At 45.5% G+C, this 12,478-nt stretch overlaps 1 protein-coding gene across 2 annotated transcripts in view; it reads right to left on the reverse strand.

Annotated features, from left to right (window-relative positions):
- TM9SF4 (transmembrane 9 superfamily member 4) overlaps positions 1 to 12,478 on the reverse strand; it is a 44,663-nt gene that overhangs the window by 31,678 nt on the left and 507 nt on the right. The window lies entirely within an intron of this gene.

Here is a 12,478-nt window from a genome sequence, read left to right on the forward strand (position 1 = left end):
CAAGGAACCAACGCCCCCACCCCCCAGCCCCAGGGCAGGGCCCCATCCCCACAAGGGCTCTCTCTGCTCTCTGGACTGAGTGCCCTTCACAGCCACCTGAGAGATGGGGATTTCTACCCGCATTTCAGACTCAGACGAGTAGCTCGCCCACAGTCATCCAGCCAAATGCACAGGCAGGTGAGTAGCAGCACAAGGTGCTGAGCAAGGAACGATGACGCTGACGACCACAGCAGTGCACACTTACGGGGCAATCGCGTGCCAGGCCCAACTCTGCCTTCTCTCTTCATACAACGCGACCACTCTTTCTCATGACCCTTGCCTCACAGATGAGGATACTGAGGCCCAGAGGGGTGACATGACTTACTCAAGTTAAAGCTAGTCACTGGCTTAGCCACCTTTTGTGCCCAAGAAATGTGACCCCTAAGGAACCCTGCTGGCATGGTGGTTCAGCAGTTCTGTTGTTTCATGCCATCAAGTTGATGCCAGCAGTGGCCCGAGGGCCCGGATGAACTGCCCAACGGGGTTTCCCACGCTGTGAGTTTCTTGAGAGCAGACTGCCTGGTCTTTTCTCCTCCAGGGCAGCAGGTGGGCGCCAATGTACAAAGGTCTGGGTTAGCTACTGAGCACTTAACCTTTGAGCCACCAGGATTCCTCCCACTCCTCAGCCACACGGGGTCGCTATGAGTCAAATTCAACTCGACAACAGTGGGCCCCACGGCCCCTGCATTCACCAGCAGAGAAATTAACTATTTACTGAACACTGAACAGAAGGCATGCTTACAAGGAGTTTTCCAGTCCGTGGGCAGATGGTCAGTGTCACAGACCCGATGACCACACTAGATTCCAGATGCTATCAGTGGCCTAAGGACAGCCCAATAAAGAGGACACCGGGCCAGCAGCATACCAAGACTTTGAGAGAGGACGGATACAGATCTGAAAATTCACATCACTCCAGGGCCTGAAGGAAGAGGAGAGGGGAGGGAGAAGTGGTACTTCAGAATATTAAAACATTGGCAAATTCTTCTCAGAGTTTTCAAGTGTATACAAATTTCCTAGAAACCTTGTTGAAAACTGCAGATGATGAGTCAGCGGGTCTGGGAGAGACTTGAGGTTCTGCATTTCTAACAAGCTCCCTCCCAGGAGATGCTGACCCTGTTGGTCTTGGATCACCTTTGTGAACCAGCGATGGAGTGGGCAGAAAGTACAGGCTTTGAGAACCACACAGGTATGAACTCAAATCCCACAGCTACCACTTCCTAGATGTGAGGCTACTGAAGGCATCCAGGTTGGCACAAAGCAAATGTTATTTGCAGATCACATTATCTTGTAACACAGAAAATGCTAAGGAATCCACAAATAACTACTAGAGTTAACCAACAAGATGAGCAAGGTCAAAGATACAATCAATACATCAAACTGTATTTCCTCATACACAGTAGCTTCAAAAAGTTCACGGAACAATGACATCAAGAGATAATGTAATTTTTCCAAGAACTTTTTAGAGTCCCCTGGTACCAACAACAACAAAATCAAGAAGGGAGACAGTGAATAATGTAAGATATGAAAATCATAATAATTTATCAAGGGTCCCTGAGGGCAGGAGGGGCAAAAAGAGGAGCTGATACCAAGGGCTCAAGAAAAAAAGAAAATGTTTTGAAGATGATGATGGCAATATCTATACAAATGATGTATGGATTTTTAAAAGAGCTGTAAGAACCCCCAAAATGTTTTATAAAACAACAATTTTAAAGTCTCATTTATAGTAGCAGCAAAAAATATTTAAATATTTTTAAATAACTTATATGCTACAAATTATAAAATACTACTAAGAGAAATGAAGGAATATTTAAATGAGGGGACACTCTATGTTCATGGATGATAAGACTCAATTTTATTAAGATGGCAATTCTCTCTTCCCAAATGGACCTATAGACTCAATACAACCTTTATCATATCCCAGCAAGGTTCTTTGTAGAAATTGGCCAGTTCAACCTAAATTTATAAGGAAGTAAGAATCCAGAATACCCATTCATCAATTTGCACCCAGTTTACTTCCAACATTGGTTGGGGCCCCTCCAGAGTGTAGCAGCACCCTTTCCAGAGTTCCCTGAAACCATTCGTCCATGTCCCTTTCCCAGCCTGCCTCTGAGCTGTTCTACAGGCAGATGTGGTCCTTTGGTCTCTCTCGCATGGCTAACTGTTCTGAGCCGTACACACTTCATGGGTGTTACTGTTCCCTTTAAAGCCCTGTCTGTTGTTTGGCGGCACGGTAGTCTCCACTCCCTACCCCCCAACCGGGTTCAGTATGGCCGTTTAAAAAAAATCACTATTAGGGGTTCATACAACTTTTATCACAATCCATAAATCCATCTGCATCAAGCACATTTGTACATTTGTTGCCATCATCATTCTTAAAACATTTTTCTACTTGAGCCCATGGTATCAGCTCACTTTCCCCCTCCCTCCCGAACCCTTGATAATTTATAAATTATTATTTTTCCATGTCTTATACTGTCCAACATCTTCCTTCACCCACTTTCTGTTGTCCATTCCCCAGGGAGGGAGTTATATGTAGATCCTTGTGATCGGTTCCCCCTTTATACTTCACCTTCCCCTTACCATCCTGGTATTGCTACTCTAATTGTTGGTCCTGAGGGGTTTATCTGTCCCTGTGTAAATCCTCTGGTATAGCCAGATTTCTAAGGTAGAACTAGGATCATGATAGTAGGGGGAGAAAGCATTAAAGAACTAGAGGAAAGTTATGTTTTATTATTGCTATACTGCACCCTGACTAGCTTGTCTCCTCCCGGTGACCCTTCTGTAAAGGGATGTCCAGTTGCCTACAGATGGGCTTTGGGTCTCCACTCCACACTCCCCCTCATTCACAGTGATATGATTTTTTTGTTCTGGGTCTTTGATGCCTGATACCTGATGCTGTGGACACCTTGTGATCACACAGGCTGATGTGCTTCTTCCATGTGGGCTTTGCTGCTTCTCAGCTAGATGGTCACGCATTTACCTTCAAGCCTTTGAGACCCTAGATGCTATATCTTTTGATAGCCTGGCACCATCAGCTTTCTTTTTTTTTTTTTTTTGCTGTTAAGGAGTTTCCTCCTCCTTTATTTTTCCATCAGCTTTCTTCACCACATTTCCTTATGTACCTGCTCTGTCTTCCACGATTGTGTTGGGAAGGTGAGCATCATGGAATGCCAGTTTAATAGAGCAAAGTGTTGTTGCATCGAGGGAGTACTTGAGTGGAGGCCCAATGTCCATCTGCTACCTTAGTACTAAATCTATAAACATATCCACATAGATCTATTTCCCCATCGCAGTATGGTCACTTTGGAAAGCAGCTTGGTAGGTTTTTTAAAAATCATTTTTGGGGGCTCATACAACTCTTATCACAATCTATAATACATCCATCGTGTCAAGCACATTTGTACATTTGTTGCCATCATCATGCTTTAAACATTTTCTATTTGAGCCCTTGGTATCAGCTCATTTTCTCCTCTCCTTCCCCCTCAAACCCTTGATAATTTATAAATTATTATTTTCCATGTCTTGCACTGTCCGATGTCTCCATCTGCTGTCCATACCCCTAGGACAGGGTTATAGGTAGGTCGCTGTGATTGGTTTCGCCTATCTCCCCCTACCTTCCCCTTACCCTCCTGGTATGGCTATTCTCAATATTGGTCCCGAGGAGTTTATCTGTCCTGGATTCCCTGTGTTGTGAGCTCTTATCTGTACATGCTCTGGTCTAGCCAGATTTGTAAGGTAGAATTAGGGTCATGATAGTGGGGGTGAGGAAGCATTAAAGAACCAGAGGAAAGGCGTTATGTTTCATCGGTGCTATACTGCACCCTGACTGGGTTGTCTCCTCCTGTGACCCTTCTGTAAGAGGATGTCCAACAGCTTGCAGTTTCTTAAGAAGCAAATATAAAACATAAAACCATAATACCGGCAACTGAAAACGTTTATGGAACAAATTAAAACATTATTTTTCCATGAGGTTTTTGAAGTCCTCTCATGTGTTCATACAGACTTGGAATGAATGTTCTGAGTAACTTGAATCACAAGAGCCTAAAACTGGAAACACTCCAAATGCTCATCAATTTGTGAAGGGATACAATGTATCTATCTATGCACTGGGATATAATGTATCCACATACTGGGATATAATGTATCCATACACTGGGGTATAATGTATTTATACACTGGGATTTAATGTATCCATACACTGGGGTATATTTACACACTGGGATATAATGTATCCACACACTGGGATAGTTATTTAACAAAAAGAACAATGTACTCATATATGTATGTTACTTCACAAATGAGCCTTCAAAATGAAAGAAATCAGATGTAGGCCTATTTATTGTATGGCTCCATTGACAAGGAATGCTCAGAAAAGCCAAATCTACAGTGATGGAAAGCGTTGCATTAGTGGATGGCTGGGTATGGGTGGGAGCAGAGACTAACGCAGGTAGGTACAGGGGAACTTGCTGGGGTGATGGCACTGTTCTAAAATATTGGATCATTGTTGTGATAGTTGCACATTTACTAAAAATCAGACTTGTATACCAACAACAGGTGATTTTAGAGTAGTAAATAATACCCCCATTGACCTGGGGTTGGGCATAACCAGCTAGATGTAGAGTATGGAACAGTACACATTCAATAAACCTGGGAATTTATTGGTATGTGTTGAAACTGGGTGATGGGTAATGGAGACCGATTGCCTATTTCCTTTTTTGTGTAGACTACATTTTTAGTAATAAAAAGCTTAAAAGCATATAGATATTTTATCATAAAAATGTTCAGGGAGGGAAGGCTATTTATAACTGATAAATGGATTGGGGACAGTAAAAGTAACATTTAAACTTTTAAATTTTTTAATATGATCTAATTTTCCCCATGTAATATAGATCACCCTCCTTCAAAATAAATTCAATTGTACTTTATAAAGGAAATGAGCTGCCTCTGAAAATTGTAGGATGAGTTCTCTTGAAGATATCCAGAAAGGGGGCATAGGGCTCGGGTTAGCGGGGCAAAGGCTGCAGAGGGGATTCTGGCAGCTGGCATATGGGTCACTAAACCAGATCATCAATTCTTAACTTTGGGGAGGGTGTCACAAAGGTTCCACAGAATTGTGGATAAGCCACAGACCCTCTTCCTGGTGGTAGTGGTGGTTAGGGGAAGGTTCCATTACACAGAATCTGGTATATGATTCCAGAGGGATTCATGAGCTCCTGATAAGGCTCCTGAACTTGTCATCATTTCAGTTCTGGGTGATTCTATGGCTTAACAACCTGCAATCCTGACAACCTGAGAGAGGAACCCTGTATTTCCAGAAAGTTACAGAGCAGCAAATGACCTGCTTTGTGGGAAACTCCTATGTATCTCCCTGCAATTTTTTAATTGGCCACTGTAAGTCCCATGTAAATTTCAGTCAGAGAAGTCAATTAAGTCTTTAGCACACATGGTTTTCAATGTTCAGAGGGGAGTAGCAGTCCCAAGATATATGAACCACCCCACGCAACATTATTGGGCTCTACTCGGTTTCCAGATTTCCACACTGAGAAGGCGGGGTGTGGAACAGGGCAAGGCACCGACAACACAGAAGCCCTGCACGCTGTCATCTGATCCTCCACCCCGGGCAGAGACCCAGGTAAAGCCCCAGACACCCAAGAATCAAGGTCTCTCTCTCCATCTGTTTTGTTCTGGGGAGGCAGCCATGCAGAAAAATCTCTTCCAAACCAACACCACCACCAAAGGCTGCTAGAACTAAAAAGGATCCCCAGCCCCAACAAAAAACAAAACAGGAAGTTTCTTCTGAGAACTGAAAAATGTTTCATTCACTCACAAGCTCTCGGTAACCAGAAGTAACACCTCTCCCACCCCACCCCCTTTTCCCTCCTTTCTTTCTTTGGTCTGGAGCCCCTCTGCTGTGCAATGTACCCCAAGGCAGTGGGTTTTGATTTCTGTCTACGGCTTCATCCGGTCTAAACAGTCTTTGGGGCTGCTGCTCTGTGTCTAGATTCTTCTTTCTCTGCATCACCATCTGAAGACCATGCTAGGAACGGCTCCCCAAGTGAGCAATACAAGCAAAATGGCTCAGAGGCAGGGTTTGCCAACAGATAGCAGAGAGCATCCATTTACGCAGCCAGTCAGAGCTCCCTGAGACTATAAGCACACGTGAAGGACACCTAAAGACCACTTACCAAGCAGCTCTGTGGAATTAAACAACTTTGAGCACGAGAAACAGAATCAAATGAGCGATCCACAGCGGCGCTGGAAATGCAGCCTTTATTTCAGAGCCCACAGTCACCTAGCCACCCAGAAAGTTTTAAAACAAACATACAAAAACACTGTTACCTTCTGCAGGAGGTGAAGTCCAGATGAAATGACCAACTAACCTCAGAGAGTGACAGGCGACCAGACTCAAACCACCAGGCCCGAGAAGTGTGGAAAGAAAACAAGAGACACACTGATCACCCCTGCTCCCTTCGGGTATGGATGGAAGAGCAGGCAGCTGGCCAGAGCACCAACTAAAGGACTTCAATACTGGAACAGGAAGGAGCACTGGGGTGTACGGAGGCCCCTGTGTGCTCACCACGTCCCTCTCATGTCTCTTTTACTCGACGCGCCAATCCTCGGAGGAAGGCATCATGTGTCTTAAAAATAAGCAAACAGGGGAGGCCAAATGAAGCAAATTGTTGAACCAAAGTCATAAAAATCCCATCATCGGACTGGTCTTGGGCCGTGCTTTAGCTTCATCAGCAAAACGGACTTTTGTACGGATGAGTATATGATCTATCAAATAAAATGTAGCATGTAAATAGAATTAACTAGCTTTCTCCCATAAGTCAGGTAACATAGGGAATTCTCATAAGCCTTTAATAGTTTTTCAATCAGAAAATCAGGAGCAGGACAGCATTGAGCAGGCATCCTCAGACTACGGCCCATGTGCCACATGCGGCCCACAGAGCATTTATCCGGCCCCCCAGGTGTTTTTGCCCCGTTTGTTTTTTACTTCAAAATAAGGTATAAATAAGTGTGCATAGGAATTTGTTCATGTTTTTTTTTTAAACTTTAGCCCGGCCCTCTAACGGGTCTGAGCAACAGTGAACTAGCCCCCTGTTTAAAAAGTTTGAGAACCCCTGGCATAGATAAACCATCTCATTCAAGGGTGACCAATTCAGCTACCTATTATGTGGCACAACTGGCCAGTATGTGCCTACTTTCCAACTGAGAAATATGGGCCCAAATTTTAGAGAGAAAATGGATACCTGGATTTTAACAATGTAAAATCTCCTAATTATTAAATATTGACCACTAACTAAAAAATTTTTTAATGTCAGCATAAAAAAAACCCAATCAAAACAAAGTCCACAGCCATGGCACGATGTGTGGTCCATCAACTGGCAATTCCTCCCATCCGACCTACTTCCAGAGGAACTCAAAGCCCAAAGAGGGGCTTGCTGACACACCAGATCTCTTCCTAAGCTGGCTAAGGACTCAGCTCCTGTTTGCAACCCTCTTTCTTAAGGAATGCTGGCAGCATTTATTAGACCCTCTGAACATACAGCTGGGGGGGGGGGTCTGTCAGTTTAAGGCATCAGGTATAGGTGAGAAATCACGTTAAGAAGCTAGGGAAGGAAGCAATGAAGAGGAATGAGGCAGAACTAGGGAGTCCCGGGGTGTCTCCAGCCATCCATGCCCTTTGGGAAAGGCTGGTGTCAGCAAATGGTTCAGGGATCAAAGCAGGGTAGGGAATGCTAAGTGGCTTGTATCATTCAACTCGGGACAGATGGCCTTGCTCATCCTGGGTCCTTCCCACCTTCCTGCCAGGGCCCGGAAATCAACACTCAACCTTTTCCAACCTACTTTGACTTGCTTCTTTAATGCCCAGATCAAAGGGAAACTTTTGTCCAAGTTGTAAAAGAGGTACAAAGAGACAACTAAATGCTCTCTCAGACTCCTCTATACTTCCTGGGGGCGGGGTGGGGGTGGGGGTCAGAGCACTCCTCAGAGAAAGTGCTCTAACCAGTGCCTGTTACCAGGACCACAGTTCCAAGACCACAGCAGCTTCAGCACAACATGGACCGGAGGGGGGTGGGGGCATCCAGGAGATCACACGGGCAATACAACCAGCCACTGGCGACCGAGAAAGACCATAGGAAAAAAATGACCATTAAAACAATATACACGAGTTTACAGACATGTATGGAGAATGCAAACATTCTAAGCCACAGAATTTGCAACCCGGAGTTTAGAAATCAAGTCCCTATGTGGACATGGAGACCCAAAGACCCAAAATCTTTTGCGTCAGACCATTCGATGCATCAGTGGCAGTGCTGGGGCTAAACCCAGGCCCCTGACTCTAACTCCAGCCTCACTGCTGATGCCTACCCACACTTGGAACCTGAAGAGGCAGCAACTTCTCACACCCCGTACATGAGACTGGCGAGGTAGAGTGGAGGCCTCCTGTTCCAGGATGCCCTCCATGCACCTGCCCAAAGGTTAGCACCAGATTCCACTGCTGAAAACTGTCCCTGTTCATTTGACTGAGGACGGGGGTGGCAGGGGTGGCTCACAATACCTCCATCCACCCAAAAGAACCTTGCTGTTGCTCAGCCCATTCCCCGACTTCTGGACTGTTTAACCCAGATAACTGCCAAATACTATGAACGGATGCAGTACTTCCATTCCCAATGTTCCCAGCAACATCATCCTAACAGCCCAAAGTAGAACTAACCTAGATGTCCATTAAATGATGAACAGAAACAGAATACTATCTTAGTGTTATTTGGTCACAAAAAAGGAATGATGTGTTCGTCCGTGGGTGACATCCATGGTGCCACATGGATGAACCTTGAAAATATGGTATTTGAAAGCCAGACACCAAATGCTACCATAGGGTGTGAGCTCATCAATATGACATGTCAAAGACAGACCAATCCAGACACAGTAGGAGAATAGTGGTTGTTCAGGGGTTGGATGGGGAATGTGTGAACTGCTCAAGAGTATGGAATTCCTTTCTGGAAAACAGGCAGGAAAGAATATGTGGAAACTGGAACCCAAGAAGGAAGAAGAGGGAAGAGTGCTGTTAGGCTGAGAGAATTGCACCAATGTTTCTTCTTGGGGTGATAAAAAAAGTTCTGGCATTAGATAGTGCTAATGGTTGTATAACCTTACAATTACACTAAAAACCAATGAAATTATACATAGTTTAATAGAGTGAATATATGGTAAGTAAACGGCATCTCAATATAGAAAACAGGATTATTGTGAAGTGTGAATGGTCTATGTGAGGGAAGCCAGTTTTATTCTCCAAATCATGTTTTTCTAGACTCAGACTCCTGAAATGCCTACAAATCTACTCAGCATGACTTTGTCTAGTTCTACTAGACTACTACCAACAGAAGTCATCCATAAAGTGAGCTTTATGAGCCTCTTACTTCAGACCCACTCAGATCAACCCAGTCCTCTAAAGTCTTATAAGCAGTAGCTTAAACCCAAGCCATGAGGAAATCAGGAAAACAAAAAGCCCTTCAGTCCCCTCCCCATGCAGGAAACACCCACTGGGCCCACACAGACCTGGGAGGGGGCAGTCCAAACTGTTGGGAGAAAGTGTCATTCACAGAGGAAAAGGAGAGAGGGAAAGGCCCACACAAACGACACCCGAAACTTTCCCCCACAACCTTTGCTTCAAAACAAAAATAACACACACAAATTCCAGCCTCCTCCCGGGGCTACTGAACCCAGCAGCTCAGTTCCTCTTTGGTTGTGTGACTTGCTTGAGAAACTCGTACACCCCTCTCCTCGAGGATTGTGAAATGGCCTGTGCTTGAGGTTGTGGGACTTCCGCAGAAGAACAGGGTTCAGCAAAGACCCAAAGACGTGGCCCCGCTTTGCCTGTTATGCAGACTCTGGTAATAAATCTGCTTGCACTTGTTTGGACTGCACCAAACACGGAGTTTCCCGTGCCCACCCTTTAAACTGGCCTCTGTGGATCACTGCCTCCGCTTCCACATACAGATCCTCGAAGTCTGCTACTGCTTGGAGCATGAAAGCTCCAAGTGACCCAACCAACACTGGGTCGCCTGTTAAGAAATCAGGAGAAAACACACACACACACACACACACACACACACACACCGACACCCCCCCCCCATGGTCTCTCTGCTACCCGAGAACAGAATGCAGCTAACACAACAGGCTGCTTCGAGATGGCCACAGACGGCAAACTGTGGACTACAATCTGTCACAACCACAGGTGTTTCTTAAAAAAATCCAAGGTGCCTACCTTTCTCCAATTTCACTCCTTCTCTCCATCCCCACCGCTCACTACACTTCAGCCTCTAGAACAGTTGTTCTCAACCTCCCTAATGCCGTGACCCTTTCATACAGTTCCTCATGTGGTGTTCACTCCCAACCATAACATTATTTCATTGCTACTTCATCACTGTAATTTTGCTACTATTATGAATCGTCATGTAAATATCTGATAGGCAGGATATATTTTCATTGTTACAACTGAAACATCATTAAAGCATAGCAATGAATCACAAAAACAATATGTAATTCTATAGTGTGATATATTTATTTCTAATGACAAATCAATGAAATTTTGTCTTAAAGCCTGGTGTAGCCCGGCTAACAGTCTTCCCGTCTGGTACTTGTATGTGGCATATGTGCATGTGGATGGACCCGCCCGAAACAGAGGAGAGGTGTCTCGGTTTCTAAGACCATGGGAAATAAGTGTTTTCCGATGGTCTTAGGTGACTATAAAAGGGTTATAAGACCCCCTAAGGGGTCGCGACCCACAGGTTTAGAACCGCTACCCTAGAATCTTCAGCGTGCTCCTCAAACCAACCCCTTTCCACTGACCACTCCCTTGGCCTGGGGCACTTTGCTCTGGGCCTTTAGATGCTGGCTCCTTCTTGTCGATCAAGTTTCAACTCCTGTCACCTTTTCCGAGAAAACCTCTGACCACCCAATCCAAAGTAGGGGTGTCCCTCCATTCCTCCAATTGCTATGACTTCCCTTGCTGTCTTCACAGCAACACTCTGACATTCTCTGGATCCTAAGTTACCTGATCCCTCCTGGCACGGAGCAGGGACTCAAATATCTGACTACATAAGTGGGTGCCAGAAATGTGTTTCACTTACTTATCACCTCTTAAAAGTCTCTGAACCGGGAAGGAATTGCTCAGTAAAATACTACTGAAACAAAACCCATCCTCACCTATTGCCGCTTAGTCAATTCTGACTCATAATGACCCTACATGACAGAGACATATCCCCACAGGGTTTTCCAGGCTGTAAATCTTTTACGGGAGCAGCCTGCCAAATCTTTATCCCGAGTTCCTGGTGAGTTCAAACCACCGACCTTTTGGTCAGCAGCCAGCTGCTTACCCACGGTACCACCAAGGTTACCTAAAACACTATAAACACCATTTTATTGACCTTTCCCCTGATGGCTGGGAGAATGTGACTTCCTGTAAAGTGCTTACATCATCCTCCTTCTGAATATGGTCCAATACAAATAAAAGATAGGTTTCCACATAGAATTTTTGAGATTTGCCCCATGGGTGGCTTAGGTTGAAGTCTAAGGCCAGAGAAATCACGAAGGCTGTGAAATCTGTTACCTGATTTCAGGGTTTTTGAGTGAGGAATCCTTCACTAACAAGAGTGAGACCTTTTGCCGGGAAATAATCCATCCCTTAATTTACTGTCATGGAGTCCAGACTGCCCTTGTGACAAAGCCAACACCCACGAGTGTACACAAGAACCGGCCCTTGCAAGAGTCAAAGGTCACTTCCGAGTCTTCCAGGAAAAAATGATCTGTTGAGGAAGCAACATTCAAGACCCAGGAAATCACGCTGAGCTGTTGGGTTTTGGCCTCTCCAGAGGCGCTTCTGGAAGAAGGATCAGTCAGTCCCCCTTAAAGGAATACCTCCAGGAGCCAACAAGTTCTTGTCCACCTTCCCAGCACTGCTCTTTCACCCGAGCCACTAGCAGGAGGCTGGGGAAAGGAGGCAACCAGGTGGGGCTACAATAGTGCTTTTCAAGTCCCAGTTCACACGCTAAATCATTGGCGTGCAGGTACAAATACAAATCACATTTCTGGACACTACTGAATTAAAATCCTTGAGCGCCCGATTCGGGATGCTGCATTTTTAACACGTCTCAGAACCCCAACATACCCCGAGATAGATATGCACGCTACAGCTGAAGAACCCAAAGGATAAAGGAGTTCCCAAGGAATGGGCCAGGGTCTGGGGGATGGGGTGAGGTGGGGGCGGGCGCATGGGGTCTGCAGCAGCGGAAGTCAGGAGGGATGCGGGGCTCCGCAAGGCTCCCTGTCGGGGCCTGAGTCGCGAGGCTGGCAGCGCAGAGGTCGCATTCGCGGACTGGCGGGGAGGCGGAGGTGAGAGGGGAGCTAGACGTGAACTGCTGGGGAGGCGCGG

The sequence above is a fragment of the Tenrec ecaudatus genome, chromosome 12 (genome assembly GCF_050624435.1).
Source record: "Tenrec ecaudatus isolate mTenEca1 chromosome 12, mTenEca1.hap1, whole genome shotgun sequence".
NCBI classification, from domain to species: domain Eukaryota; kingdom Metazoa; phylum Chordata; class Mammalia; order Afrosoricida; family Tenrecidae; genus Tenrec; species Tenrec ecaudatus.